The following is a 15,751-nucleotide window of genomic DNA, read 5'->3' on the forward strand; positions in this document are numbered from 1 at the left end:
CCCCGATGGGACTTAGCGAGTTTACCTGCATGCCGTTCGGACTCTGCAACGCACCAGGAACCTTCCAACGATTGATGGAATGCTGTCTGGGACACCGGAACTTTGAGACGGTCCTGCTGTACCTGGACGATGTTATAGTTTATTCCAAAACCTACGAGGACCACCTGAAACACCTGGCGGAAGTGTTTGAAGCCCTGGCAAACTACGGTCTGAAGGTGAAACCGTCGAAGTGTCACCCGCTAAAACCAAAAGTGCAGTACCTGGGACACGTGGTGAGTGCTGACGGAGTGGCTCCCGACCCTGATAAGATCACCGCGATTAAGGAATGGCCAAGACCCTCCAGGGGTAAAGGAAATGCGGCAGTTCCTCGGGTTGGTAGGCTACTACCGAAGGTTCATTCCCGGTTTCACCAAAAAGGCAGCTCCTATGCAGGACCTCCTGATAGGCCAGTCCAGGAAGGCCAAGAACCAGAAGCCGCCCTTCAGATGGGAGAAGCTGGAAGAAGAGTCCTTCCGCCAGCTGAAGATGGCCCTCACGGGGGATGAAATCCTGGCGTACCCTGATTACAGCCAGCCCTTTATCCTCTACACCGACGCAAGTAACATCGGGCTAGGAGCCGTACTGTCCCAGATCCAGCAGGGGAGAGAACGGGTAATTGCTTACGCCAGCCGAAAACTGCGACCCACCGAAAGAAACCCTGAGAATTACAGCTCATTCAAGCTAGAGTTCCTGGCAGTGGTGTGGGCAGTCACCGAACGCTTTAAGCACTACCTCGCCTCTTCCCGGTTCACCGTGTACACGGATAACAACCCGTTGACACACCTGGACACTGCAAGACTCGGTGCCCTGGAGCAGAGATGGATGGCCCGCCTGACCAACTATGAGTTCACGATCAAATACCGGGCAGGACGCTCCAATACCAACGCGGATGCCTTGTCCAGAATGCCAAACCTACCGGACGTAGGGGAAGATCCAGAGGAACTGGAAGAAGTTGAACTCCCCGCGTTCCACCGTCATGGGACTACCCAGTATTCCCACCGTGTAAGGGGTAAGCAATCCGCTACGTTCAACCCCTTACCTCATTACAACTGGGCGGAAACGCAAGACAGTGACCCCGCCGTCCGACTGGTGAAGGAGATGCTGACTCAGCCAGATGCCCGCCTTGACCCAGACGCTCCGGAGGAGACCAAGCAACTGTGGGCTGAGAAGAGTCGACTGTTCCTTTACAAGGGGAAGTTGTGCCGCAGAATGGTTAACTCCCGGACGCATGAACTGATCTGGCAAGTAGTGGTGCCAAGAAGAGACGCGGCTATGGTACTGGAGGCATACCACGACGGAGCTGGGCACTTCGGATGGAAGAAGCTAGAGTTCCTGCTGCGCGGGCGGTTCCACTGGGTAGGCATGAGAGGAACCATCGAGAGGTGGTGCAGAGACTGTGGCCCATGCAACCTAAGAAGGAAGGACCGTGCCAGCCAGAAGACCCCCCTGCAGTCCATCGTCACCAGACAGCCGTTGGAACTGGTAGCCTTGGACCATGTAAAACTGACCCCCAGCAGAAGTGGCTACATCTATGCGTTAACCATCGTGGATCACTACTCCCGGTTCTTGGTTGTAGTCCCCGTCAAGGACTTAACGGCTCAAACAGCAGCTAGAGCCTTCCAGCAGCACTTCTGCCGTCCACACGGATTCCCAGAGCAGGTGCTGACGGACCAAGGACCTGCCTTTGAAGCGGAAGTCTTCCAGGAGTTCTGCACTCTGTATGGCTGCCGGAAGATAAGAACAACACCCTATCATCCGCAAACCAATGGACTCTGCGAGAAGATGAACCAGGTGGTGATAGACCTTCTGAAAACATTGCCCCTGGAAGAACGCAGTCTGTGGCCTGAGAAACTGCCTGATCTGGTGGACCTATACAACCACATCCCTGTAGGTTCTACCAACTGTACCCCGGCTTACCTAATGAGAGCAAGACCTGGTAAGCTGCCTGTTGATCTGGATATGGGAGTCCTGACACCCGAGGACACTTCACCAGAAGCAGACTGGGACACAGAGAGGCAGCAGCAGTACCGGAAAGTACAGGAGAGCGTTGAGCGAAGTCTCTGTCAAGCAAGAGAAAGACAGGAGAAGACTTACAACCAGTATGCTCCCGCTGTTCCCCTGGTACCTGGAGAGCAGGTCTTGAAGAGGAAAAGACGGCTCCACAAGTTGGACGACCAGTGGGAGAAGGACCCGTACACCGTACTGCCATCAAGCCATGAAAACCCAAAAGTCTGCACAATCAGTAAGGATGGAGGAGAAACCACAGCCATTGTCTCCCGAGATCACCTGAAGAAGTGTCCCGAGCAGCTACGAAACCCTGAAGAAGATCAAGAAAACCCTCGACCCGCAGAGAAAAGGGAAGAGATGGTCAGTACTGTACTCGGAGACTTCCCTCGGTCTTGGACACAAGTAAATGGCGCTGTTGTGGTACCCGTCCTCACCTTCCTCCAGCCAGCATCCCAAGTACCTACGGAAAAACAGGTAGAGCTGGAAGAGCAGCCGGTCCAGGAGGCAGAAGACCCTACACAAGCAGACCAGGAGAATCGACCCTCTGCTTATAGTGAGCCTGCCGTGCCCCTAGGGAGCCAAAGAGCCCGTAGACAGCTGCCCAGCTTACCTTTGACAGCTCCTACACCCTGTAGCTCAGGACCAGTCAGTAAGCTCCGTAGGTCTACTAGGGCCACTAGAGGCCAGTTGCCCGTACGTTGGAGGATCTAAAGTGTTCAGACTGTTTTATTGGTATTTACCTGTTTACTGTTGCTTGTAAATAATTATGTTTTTCCAGTTAATTTATAGGTGTTGTATATATGTTTGGAGCGTAACCCAGGAACGGACTAAAGACTGTTAAAGACTCGGGGCAGGACAGACCCCTACCTGGTTACGGCTCCCTGTTCTTTGGTGAAATGGACACCCTTATTTCTTCAAAAATTTGTACCCGGTTGTGGACACTCCGTGACCACCTTAACGTGTTTTTCCTTATTGTATTGTTCTTGTTTATACCCTGTTATGTTTTAAAAATATGTTTAGTCCCGGAGTACTAAATTTTACTAGGGGGGAATGTGGAACCCCAGGGGTCTGGTTACCACAGTAATAGCAATATTACGTCTGTGAGCAGGTGGGAGGTCTCCTGGTCAGGAAACCCTAAGCATGCCACACCTCCTGCCCAGTCCTGGGAGGGGAAGAACTTCCCCTATATAAACTGGGGCTGAGGCAGGGTTAGGAGAAGGAGAAGAAGAGGAGTCCCAGACAGAGACACAGTCTGGTCTGGAGTGGAGCAGTTGCAGGAAAAGCAAGAACAGGAGCTCTGTGGGAGCAGTGACAAAAGAGGTCAGGGACTGAAAGCTGTAGAGCTGGTCCTGACTGAATAGATCTCACCGGACACGGAGTCCGAGGCTGTGGGGACTGTTCCATACCCAGCAGCAGAAACCGCCCGGCAGGGGATTTCAGGTCCTCTGGCCAAGAAACCCGAAGGCACGGTCACACGCAAGGGACCAGCACCGCCTCCCTGGAGCGGAGGCTACCAGAAGGCCCCGAGTCACCGGCCATACGGGTGAGCACCACACGGCACACTCAGGGACGTGGGCTACTTTTACCCGCTTCTAGCAAGGTAGCCAGGAAGAGTACAATTAGTTGGGGAGGCCTACAACTCCGCCTGGCCGGGGGAGATCCTATCTGCTCACGGACTGACCAGACCCCGACCGCTAGCCAGTACTCCCGGGAGGGTCTACCTTTGCCACCAGTAAAGTGTTAGAACCTTGCTCTTAGTTTTTTTCCTTTGCTGGTCACATGACCTTGTTGGCCTATTTAATCCTGCTCCGCCCTTCTGGCTTTGCTGGACTTCATTGTATATCTACTTTCTAGCTAGCCTGTGCTCTGTATCTAACTCTGTTAGTTTGCTTGGTCTACGGACCTCTATGTTCTATTTATTTTGTTTGTTCGTCTGTCTGCTACTATTTCTGTTAGGAGGTGTCCCATATTCCTCCCAGTCCTTAGTACTTGTAGGGATTCCCTCCCCACATCTATAGGTCTCCGTACAGACTAGCTTAGGACTTTAGCAGGTCTGATCGCAGGATCAGGTTCCCTGTTACATCGTAGAGATTCAGCTGAGTCCTATCGTAGGGACAGATCTCCTCTCTTTCCTTAGCTCTGGTAGCAGAACATAACATAAAGACCCTGAACTACACCGCACCGTCTCTGAGTGGTTCCTGGTGCCTGCGTGCAATTCTACTTCCCCATCATCCACGTCCGCTGCCCTGAGGCCATACCCCTCCCGTTGGGGGTTATACTACCCACGCTGCACAACTGTACCACCGGCCTCAGCGGTCTGCCCTGCAGCGGCGGTTTCGTAACCGCATTCAACGGGTGGCGTAGTCGAACACTATAACATCATACACTAAAATTCCGCCACTTAGTTTGACACCGTGGGCACGGACCGGGTCACCGCCACGAGGACTACTAACCCTATCGGATCCGGCTCCGGGTATTCCCCGCGTGTGCAATGCTACACAACATGGCCCAGGGGGCGCGTCACTTTCACCTAACTAACTACAGGTGGTGAGATAAGCTGCACAATATAATTGTTCTTTCAGTATATTGTTTCACACACACCATCTATTTAGCAAATGCCCTTGTTATCAACAGCAGCCATTTAAACTCACCTGAGCTAACAGGTATGTGCGCTGGTTATACTCTGCTGCACTTAAAATTTCTTTTTTGGCTTGCTCCAATGCCTTTTCTGAAACGTTGTCTCCCTCTGGTGGAACACTGACTTCTTTCATTTAACGCCTGCAGACTATAAAAAATAACCCAACCCAAAAAGTTTGGTTGATTAGTCTGTGGCATTCTTTTAAACTGTTGCTTATGGCGGTCTCTGTGAGCTTCTCAGTGCCGTTCAGCCAGCCAGGTATCCTGCCTGCAGTAGATGGAATGTGGCAATGGAACACTGCTGCGCGTGTCATAATAGGCTCTGAGCCTTTATATACCTGCGCACGGCAGCAGCCACCTTCAGTCTGCTGCAGGACAGCCAGCAGCAGCAGGAAAGGTAAGTAATCAGCAACACTCCTGCTAAGTGTAGACAGCTGCTCGTTCCACCCCCCCCCGTAATTGGTTCTCCTCCCTTCCACCGGTGTTGAGGCGGGTGGGAACAGCAGGGGTTGAGGGTGCTGTGCTAAAATAAGTGGAGTTATGCAGATCTAAAACGCGTGGATTGCAGCAGCAGCAAGCCGAAAAGTGGAGGCATGTAAGGGATCTAGAGGTTGACAACATGTCTTCTTAACGGGAGTCCAGGTGCCCATCTCCACCAATGGACTTTTCAGGATCCGAGGGTGGTACCGTAGGCTGAAACCAATTCTGGTTATCGCTTCTCGGCCTGCTCAGAGACTATTCCATCGTGGACGGTCCGGAGGACGAGCATGAGGACTAAACTCCTCCTCCCCCTCTCCCCTTATGTGTCTTGTCTTTCAATAAAGCTTTGGGCCTGTGATTTTCCCCTCCCCATCCCCTTTTTCCCAATCCCCATCCCTTATCACGGCTCGTCGTACTGTATTGATTGACACGCTTTTTCTTTCAGATTGAGTGTCTTGTGTAGCATAGGGGTGTGATGTGTCTAGTTAGTGCGTCGTATCCTCATGCTATGTAAATATGATGTAGAATTTTGCGTGTACTGGGCTGCGGCACTGTACACTGTCTGTTAACTTATTTTCTGTGCTAATAAAAGATATATTCATTCAAAATCTGTTCTTATCAGTTTAATATCTGATACGTCCCCTATCTGGGGACCATATATTAAATGGATTTTTAGAACAGGGAGATGGTAAAAGAGCTTGCTCTGTCCACTCCACGCATTGACCTGGTATTGCAGCATTTCCAGGACCAGTGCACTCCTTCTTTAATGCAGTTTCTAAAATCAGAAAGAATTGAATTCAATACATTTTGTTGCTTTTGCTTGTTTGTTGCATTTTTGGAAGGACATTTTAGCCTTGCTTTTCTTCCCCTCATTGGATTTTTCATGTTACAAGTTGCAGAAGCCAGATGACAAACTTGTTTTGGTTCAACTTCAGAAACTCTGCATTGCATAGCCATGTACTGTAATGCAATCCTATCTATCTAGCTATACCCCCCTTTCCTTCCTTTTGGATAAACAGCCATATTAGGCAAGCATTTTGGAGCTTTCACCTAACTAACTACAGGTGGTGAGATAAGCTGCACAATACATTTGTTCTTTCAGTATATTGTTGCACACACACCATCTATTTAGCAAATGCCCTTGTTATCAACAGCAGCCATTTAAACTCACCTGAGCTAACAGGTATGTGCGCTGGTTACTCTGCTGCACTTAAAATTTCTTTTTTGGCTTGCTCCAATGCCTTTTCTGAAACGTTGTCTCCCTCTGGTGGAACACTGACTTCTTTCATTTAACTCCTGCAGACTATAAAAAATAACCCAACCCAAAAAGTTTGGTTGATTAGTCTGTGGCATTCTTTTAAACTGTTGCTTATGGCGGTCTCTGTGAGCTTCTCAGTGCCGTTCATACAGCCAGGTATCCTGCCTGCAGTAGATGGAATGTGGCAATGGAACGCTGGCTGCGCGTGTCATAATAGGCTCTGAGCCTTTATATACCTGCGCACGGCAGCAGCCACCTTCAGTCTGCTGCTGGACAGCCAGCAGCAGCAAGAAAGGTAAGTAATCAGCAGCACTCCTGCTAAGTGTAGACAGCTGCTCGTTCCACCCCCCCCCCCTTAATTGGTTCTCCTCCCTTCCACCGGTGTTGAGGCGGGTGGGAACAGCAGGGGGTGAGGGTGCTGTGCTAATATAGGTGGAGTTATGCATATCTAAAACGCGTGGATTGCGGCAGCAGCAAGCCGAAAAGTGCAGGCATGTAAGGGATCTAGAGGTTGACAACATGTCTTCTTAACGGGAGTCCAGGTGCCCATCTCCACCAATGGACTTTTCAGGATCCGAGGGTGGTACCGTAGGCCACAACCAATTCTGGTTATCGCTTCTCGGCCTGCTCAGAGACTAATCCATCGTGGACGGTCCGGAGGACGAGGATGAGGACTAAACTCCTCCTCCCCCTCTCCCCTTATGTGTCTTGTCTTTCAATAAAGCTTTGGGCCTGTGATTTTCCCCTCCCCATCCCCTTTTTCCCAATCCCCATCCCTTATCACGGTTCGTCGTACTGTATTGATTGACACGCTTTTTCTTTCAGATTGAGTGTTTTGTGTAGCATAGGGGTGTGATGTGTCTAGTTAGTGCGTCGTATCCTCATGCTATGTAAATATGATGTAGAATTCTGTGTGTACTGGGCTGCGGCACTGTACACTGTCTGTTAACTTATTTTCTGTGCTAATAATAGATATATTCAATCAAAATCTGTTCTTATCAGTTTAATATCTGATACGTCCCCTATCTGGGGACCATATATTAAATGGATTTTTAGAACAGGGAGATGGTAAAAGAGCTTGCTCTGTCTGTCCACTCCACGCATTGACCAGGTATTGCAGCATTTCCAGGACCGGTGCACCCCTTCTTTAATGCAGTTTCTACAATCAGAAAGAATTGAATTCAATACATTTTGTTGCTTTTGCTTGTTTGTTGCATTTTTGGAAGGACATTTTAGCCTTGCTTTTCTTCCCCTCATTGGATTTTTCAAGTTACAAGTTGCAGAAGCCAGATGACAAACTTGTTTTGGTTCAACTTCAGAAACTCTGCATTGCATTTTAATCTACTGTAATGCAATGCTATGTATCCAGCTATACCCCCCTTTCCTTCCTTTTGGATAAACAGCCATATTAGGCAAGCATTTTGGAGCTTTCACCTAACTAACTACAGGTGGTGAGATAAGCTGCACAATATAATTGTTCTTTCAGTATATTGTTGCACACACACCATCTATTTAGCAAATGCCCTTGTTATGAACAGCAGCCGTTTAAACTCACCTGAGCTAACAGGTATGTGCGCTGGTTACTCTGCTGCACTTAAAATGTCTTTTTTGGCTTGCTCCAATGCCTTTTCTGAAACGTTGTCTCCCTCTGGTGGAACACTGACTTCTTTCATTTAACGCCTGCAGACTATAAAAAATAACCCAACCCAAAAAGTTTGGTTGATTAGTCTATGGCATTCTTTTAAACTGTTGCTTATGGCGGTCTCTGTGAGCTTCTCAGTGCCGTTCAGCCAGCCAGGTATCCTGCCTGCAGTAGATGGAATGTGGCAATGGAACGCTGGCTGCGCGTGTCATAATAGGCTCTGAGCCTTTATATACCTGCGCACGGCAGCAGCCACCTTCAGTCTGCTGCTGGACAGCCAGCAGCAGCAGGAAAGGTAAGTAATCAGCAACACTCCTGCTAAGTGTAGACAGCTGCTCGTTCCACACCCCCCCCCCTTAATTGGTTCTCCTCCCTTCCACCGGTGTTGAGGCGGGTGGGAACAGCAGGGGGTGAGGGTGCTGTGCTAAAATAGGAGGAGTTATGCAGATCTAAAACGCGTGGATTGCAGCAGCAGCAAGCCGAAAAGTGCAGGCATGTAAGGGATCTAGAGGTTGACAACATGTCTTCTTAACGGGAGTCCAGGTGCCCATCTCCACCAATGGACTTTTCAGGATCCGAGGGTGGTACCGTAGGCCGAAACCAATTCTGGTTATCGCTTCTCGGCCTGCTCAGAGACTATTCCATCGTGGACGGTCCGGAGGACGAGGATGAGGACTAAACTCCTCCTCCCCCTCTCCCCTTATGTGTCTTGTCTTTCAATAAAGCTTCGGGCCTGTGATTTTCCCCTCCCCATCCCCTTTTTCCCAATCCCCATCCCTTATCACGGCTCGTCGTACTGTATTGATTGACACGCTTTTTCTTTCAGATTGAGTGTTTTGTGTAGCATAGGGGTGTGATGTGTCTAGTTAGTGCGTCGTATCCTCATGCTATGTAAATATGATGTAGAATTCTGTGTGTACTGGGCTGCGGCTCTGTACACTGTCTGTTAACTTATTTTCTGTGCTAATAAAAGATATATTCAACCAAAATCTGTTCTTATCAGTTTAATATCTGATACGTCCCCTATCTGTGGACCATATATTAAATGGATTTTTAGAACAGGGAGATGGTAAAAGAGCTTGCTCTGTCCACTCCACGCATTGACCTGGTATTGCAGCATTTCCAGGACCGGTGCACTCCTTCTTTAATGCAGTTTCTAAAATCAGAAAGAATTTAATTCAATACATTTTGTTGCTTTTGCTTGTTTGTTGCATTTTTGGAAGGACATTTTAGCCTTGCTTTTCTTCCCCTCATTGGATTTTTCATGTTACAAGTTGCAGAAGCCAGATGACAAACTTGTTTTGGTTCAACTTCAGAAACTCTGCAGTGCATTTTAATCTACTGTAATGCAATGCTATGTATCCAGCTATATCCCCCTTTCCTTCCTTTTGGATAAACAGCCATATTAGGCAAGCATTTTGGAGCTTTCACCTAACTAACTACAGGTGGTGAGATAAGCTGCACAATATAATTGTTCTTTCAGTATATTGTTGCACACACACCATCTATTTAGCAAATGCCCTTGTTATCAACAGCAGCCGTTTAAACTCACCTGAGCTAACAGGTATGTGCGCTGGTTATACTCTGCTGCACTTAAAATTTCTTTTTTGGCTTGCTCCAATGCCTTTTCTGAAATGTTGTCTCCCTCTGGTGGAACACTGACTTCTTTCATTTAACGCCTGCAGACTATAAAAAATAACCCAACCCAAAAAGTTTGGTTGATTAGTCTGTGGCATTCTTTTAAACTGTTGCTTATGGCGGTCTCTGTGAGCTTCTCAGTGCCGTTCAGCCAGCCAGGTATCCTGCCTGCAGTAGATGGAATGTGGCAATGGAACGCTGGCTGCGCGTGTCATAATAGGCTCTGAGCCTTTATATACCTGCGCACGGCAGCAGCCACCTTCAGTCTGCTGCTGGACAGCCAGCAGCAGCAGGAAAGGTAAGTAATCAGCAACACTCCTGCTAAGTGTAGACAGCTGCTCGTTCCACCCCCCCCCCCCTTAATTGGTTCTCCTCCCTTCCACCGGTGTTGAGGCGGGTGGGAACAGCAGGGGGTGAGGGTGCTGTGCTAAAATAGGTGGAGTTATGCAGATCTAAAATGCGTGGATTGCAGCAGCAGCAAGCCGAAAAGTGCAGGCATGTAAGGGATCTAGAGGCTGACAACATGTCTTCTTAACGAGAGTCCAGGTGCCCATCTCCACCAATGGACTTTTCAGGATCCGAGGGTGGTACCGTAGGCCGAAACCAATTCTGGTTATCACTTCTCGGCCTGCTCAGAGACTATTCCATCATGGACGGTCCGGAGGACGAGGATGAGGACTACACTCCTCCTCCCCCTCTCCCCTTATGTGTCTTGTCTTTCAATAAAGCTTCGGGCCTGTGATTTTCCCCTCCCCATCCCCTTTTTCCCAATCCCCATCCCTTATCATGGTTCGTCGTACTGTATTGATTGACACGCTTTTTCTTTCAGATTGAGTGTTTTGTGTAGCATAGGGGTGTGATGTGTCTAGTTAGTGCGTCGTATCCTCATGCTATGTAAATATGATGTAGAATTCTGTGTGTACTGGGCTGCGGCTCTGTACACTGTCTGTTAACTTATTTTCTGTGCTAATAAAAGATATATTCAATCAAAATCTGTTCTGATCAGTTTAATATCTGATACGTCCCCTATCTGGGGACCATATATTAAATGGATTTTTAGAGCAGGGAGACGGTAAAAGAGCTTGCTCTGTCTGTCCACTCCACGCATTGACCTGGTATTGCAGCATTTCCAGGACCGGTGCACTCCTTCTTTAATGCAGTTTCTACAATCAGAAAGAATTGAATTCAATACATTTTGTTGCTTTTGCTTGTTTGTTGCATTTTTGGAAGGACATTTTAGCCTTGCTTTTCTTCCCCTCATTGGATTTTTCAAGTTACAAGTTGCAGAAGCCAGATGACAAACTTGTTTTGGTTCAACTTCAGAAACTCTGCATTTCATTTTAATCTACTGTAATGCAATGCTATGTATCCAGCTATACCCCCCTTTCCTTCCTTTTGGATAAACAGCCATATTAGGCAAGCATTTTGGAGCTTTCACCTAACTAACTACAGGTGGTGAGATAAGCTGCACAATATAATTGTTCTTTCAGTATATTGTTGCACACACACCATCTATTTAGCAAATGCCCTTGTTATCAACAGCAGCCGTTTAAACTCACCTGAGCTAACAGGTATGTGCGCTGGTTACTCTGCTGCACTTAAAATGTCTTTTTTGGCTTGCTCCAATGCCTTTTCTGAAACGTTGTCTCCCTCTGGTGGAACACTGACTTCTTTCATTTAACGCCTGCAGACTATAAAAAATAACCCAACCCAAAAAGTTTGGTTGATTAGTCTATGGCATTCTTTTAAACTGTTGCTTATGGCGGTCTCTGTGAGCTTCTCAGTGCCGTTCAGCCAGCCAGGTATCCTGCCTGCAGTAGATGGAATGTGGCAATGGAACGCTGGCTGCGCGTGTCTTAATAGGCTCTGAGCCTTTATATACCTGCGCACGGCAGCAGCCACCTTCAGTCTGCTGCTGGACAGCCAGCAGCAGCAGGAAAGGTAAGTAATCAGCAACACTCCTGCTAAGTGTAGACAGCTGCTCGTTCCACCCCCCCCCCCGTTAATTGGTTCTCCTCCCTTCCACCGGTGTTGAGGTGGGTGGGAACAGCAGGGGGTGAGGGTGCTGTGCTAATATAGGTGGAGTTATGCATATCTAAAACGCGTGGATTGCGGCAGCAGCAAGCCGAAAAGTGCAGGCATGTAAGGGATCTAGAGGTTGACAACATGTCTTCTTAACGGGAGTCCAAGTGCCCATCTCCACCAATGGACTTTTCAGGATCCGAGGGTGGTACCGTAGGCCGAAACCAATTCTGGTTATCGCTTCTCGGCCTGCTCAGAGACTATTCCATCGTGGACGGTCCGGAGGACGAGGATGAGGACTAAACTCCTCCTCCCCCTCTCCCCTTATGTGTCTTGTCTTTCAATAAAGCTTCGGGCCTGTGATTTTCCCCTCCCCATCCCCTTTTTCCCAATCCCCATCCCTTATCACGGCTCGTCGTACTGTATTGATTGACACGCTTTTTCTTTCAGATTGAGTGTTTTGTGTAGCATAGGGGTGTGATGTGTCTAGTTAGTGCGTCGTATCCTCATGCTATGTAAATATGATGTAGAATTCTGTGTGTACTGGGCTGCGGCACTGTACACTGTCTGTTAACTTATTTTCTGTGCTAATAAAAGATATATTCAACCAAAATCTGTTCTTATCAGTTTAATATCTGATACGTCCCCTATCTGTGGACCATATATTAAATGGATTTTTAGAACAGGGAGATGGTAAAAGAGCTTGCTCTGTCCACTCCACGCATTGACCTGGTATTGCAGCATTTCCAGGACCGGTGCACTCCTTCTTTAATGCAGTTTCTAAAATCAGAAAGAATTTAATTCAATACATTTTGTTGCTTTTGCTTGTTTGTTGCATTTTTGGAAGGACATTTTAGCCTTGCTTTTCTTCCCCTCATTGGATTTTTCATGTTACAAGTTGCAGAAGCCAGATGACAAACTTGTTTTGGTTCAACTTCAGAAACTCTGCAGTGCATTTTAATCTACTGTAATGCAATGCTATGTATCCAGCTATATCCCCCTTTCCTTCCTTTTGGATAAACAGCCATATTAGGCAAGCATTTTGGAGCTTTCACCTAACTAACTACAGGTGGTGAGATAAGCTGCACAATATAATTGTTCTTTCAGTATATTGTTGCACACACACCATCTATTTAGCAAATGCCCTTGTTATCAACAGCAGCCGTTTAAACTCACCTGAGCTAACAGGTATGTGCGCTGGTTATACTCTGCTGCACTTAAAATTTCTTTTTTGGCTTGCTCCAATGCCTTTTCTGAAATGTTGTCTCCCTCTGGTGGAACACTGACTTCTTTCATTTAACGCCTGCAGACTATAAAAAATAACCCAACCCAAAAAGTTTGGTTGATTAGTCTGTGGCATTCTTTTAAACTGTTGCTTATGGCGGTCTCTGTGAGCTTCTCAGTGCCGTTCAGCCAGCCAGGTATCCTGCCTGCAGTAGATGGAATGTGGCAATGGAACGCTGGCTGCGCGTGTCATAATAGGCTCTGAGCCTTTATATACCTGCGCACGGCAGCAGCCACCTTCAGTCTGCTGCTGGACAGCCAGCAGCAGCAGGAAAGGTAAGTAATCAGCAACACTCCTGCTAAGTGTAGACAGCTGCTCGTTCCACCCCCCCCCCCCTTAATTGGTTCTCCTCCCTTCCACCGGTGTTGAGGCGGGTGGGAACAGCAGGGGGTGAGGGTGCTGTGCTAAAATAGGTGGAGTTATGCAGATCTAAAATGCGTGGATTGCAGCAGCAGCAAGCCGAAAAGTGCAGGCATGTAAGGGATCTAGAGGCTGACAACATGTCTTCTTAACGAGAGTCCAGGTGCCCATCTCCACCAATGGACTTTTCAGGATCCGAGGGTGGTACCGTAGGCCGAAACCAATTCTGGTTATCACTTCTCGGCCTGCTCAGAGACTATTCCATCATGGACGGTCCGGAGGACGAGGATGAGGACTACACTCCTCCTCCCCCTCTCCCCTTATGTGTCTTGTCTTTCAATAAAGCTTCGGGCCTGTGATTTTCCCCTCCCCATCCCCTTTTTCCCAATCCCCATCCCTTATCATGGTTCGTCGTACTGTATTGATTGACACGCTTTTTCTTTCAGATTGAGTGTTTTGTGTAGCATAGGGGTGTGATGTGTCTAGTTAGTGCATCGTATCCTCATGCTATGTAAATATGATGTAGAATTCTGTGTGTACTGGGCTGCGGCTCTGTACACTGTCTGTTAACTTATTTTCTGTGCTAATAAAAGATATATTCAATCAAAATCTGTTCTGATCAGTTTAATATCTGATACGTCCCCTATCTGGGGACCATATATTAAATGGATTTTTAGAACAGGGAGATGGTAAAAGAGCTTGCTCTGTCTGTCCACTCCACGCATTGACCTGGTATTGCAGCATTTCCAGGACCGGTGCACTCCTTCTTTAATGCAGTTTCTAAAATCAGAAAGAATTGAATTCAATACATTTTGTTGCTTTTGCTAGTTTGTTGCATTTTTGGAAGGACATTTTAGCCTTGCTTTTCTTCTCCTCATTGGATTTTTCATGTTACAAGTTGCAGAAGCCAGATGACAAACTTGTTTTGGTTCAACTTCAGAAACTCTGCATTGCATTTTAATCTACTGTAATGCAATGCTATGTATCCAGCTATACCCCCCTTTCCTTCCTTTTGGATAAACAGCCATATTAGGCAAGCATTTTGGAGCTTTCACCTAACTAACTACAGGTGGTGAGATAAGCTGCACAATATAATTGTTACATAGTTACATAGTTACATTGTTTATAAGGCCGAAAAAAGACAAGCGTCCATCCAGTTCAGCCTATTTCTTGTGCACTGCAGCTATTCCGCAGCGTTGATCCAGGGGAAGGCAACAAAAACCCATGCGGTATAGGCCAATTTACATCATTGAGGAAAAATTCACTTCCCGACACCAATCTGGCAGTCAGATTAAATCCCTGGATTAATTAACTAAGCATAAGATGTAATTTTATTGTTCTCAAGAAAGGCGTCCAGGCCTCTCTTGAACTCATTAAGTGAGTTGGACATCACCACTTCCTCTCCCAGAGAGTTCCAGAGTCTCACGGCTCTGACCGTAAAGAATCCCCTTCTATGCTGGTGCAGGAACCTCCTTTCCTCCAGACGCATAGTGTGCCCCCTCGTCTTTGTCACCATCCTTGGTATAAACAGGTCATGGGAGAGATCTCTGTAATGCCCCCTGATGTATTTATACATGTTTATGAGGTCTCCCCTAAGCCTTCTCTTTTCCAACGTAAATAGGCCTAATTTTGACAACCTCTCTGGGTATTCTAGTCCCTCCATTCCCTTTATTACCTTAGTCGCCCTCCTTTGTACCCTCTCTAGCTCCAATATGTCTTTCCTGAGCACCGGAGCCCAGAACTGTGCACAATATTCTAAGTGCGGCCTTACCAGCGCTTTATACAGAGGAAGAACAATGTTCTCATCATATGCCCCTATTCCTCTTCTGATGCATGCCATGACTCTATTTGCCTTCGCAGCTGCTGCCTGACACTGGGCACTCCAATTTAATTTGCTATTAACCAAGACGCCCAGGTCCTTCTCCATGTCAGATTTCCCCAACGGTTTCCCATTTAATATGTATGGGTGACTGCTGTGTTTCTTTCCCATGTGCATGACCTTACATTTATCGGCATTGAACCCCATTTGCCATTTTTTGGCCCAACTCCCCAATTTATCTAAATCCTCCTGTAGCTGTGCCCTATCCTCATCTGTATTAACTACTTTACAAAGTTTAGTATCATCTGCAAATATTGCTATTTTACTATGCAACCCTTCCACTAGATCATTAATAATATATATTAAATAATATAGGGCCCAAGACAGACCCTTGAGGCACCCCGCTAGTAACCCTGACACACCCTGAGCTTACTCCATTGATAACCACCCTCTGCTTTCTATCACTCAGCCAGCTATTTACCCACTTGCACACATTATCCCCCAGACCAAGCATTCTCATTTTATATACCAACCTTTTGTGTGGCACGATATCAAACGCTTTGG

General features: G+C 47.4%; 6 pseudogenes; all 6 read left to right on the top strand.

Annotated features, from left to right (window-relative positions):
• Window positions 1-5,755: 5,755 nt before the first annotated feature.
• LOC141240601 (U2 spliceosomal RNA) lies at window positions 5,756-5,924 on the top strand (annotated as a pseudogene).
• A 1,469-nt stretch (window positions 5,925-7,393) lies between these two features.
• On the top strand, window positions 7,394-7,566 carry LOC141240592 (U2 spliceosomal RNA; annotated as a pseudogene).
• A 1,470-nt stretch (window positions 7,567-9,036) lies between these two features.
• On the top strand, window positions 9,037-9,205 carry LOC141240594 (U2 spliceosomal RNA; annotated as a pseudogene).
• Window positions 9,206-10,677: 1,472 nt separating this feature from the next.
• LOC141240597 (U2 spliceosomal RNA) lies at window positions 10,678-10,850 on the top strand (annotated as a pseudogene).
• Window positions 10,851-12,320: 1,470 nt separating this feature from the next.
• Window positions 12,321-12,489, top strand: LOC141240595 (U2 spliceosomal RNA; annotated as a pseudogene).
• Window positions 12,490-13,961: 1,472 nt separating this feature from the next.
• Window positions 13,962-14,134, top strand: LOC141240596 (U2 spliceosomal RNA; annotated as a pseudogene).
• Window positions 14,135-15,751: the final 1,617 nt, after the last annotated feature.

Source organism: Phyllobates terribilis, unplaced genomic scaffold (assembly GCF_046119375.1).
Source record: "Phyllobates terribilis strain yellow unplaced genomic scaffold, ASM4611937v1 Scaffold_861__1_contigs__length_596813, whole genome shotgun sequence".
In the NCBI taxonomy this organism is placed as follows: Eukaryota; Metazoa; Chordata; class Amphibia; order Anura; family Dendrobatidae; genus Phyllobates; species Phyllobates terribilis.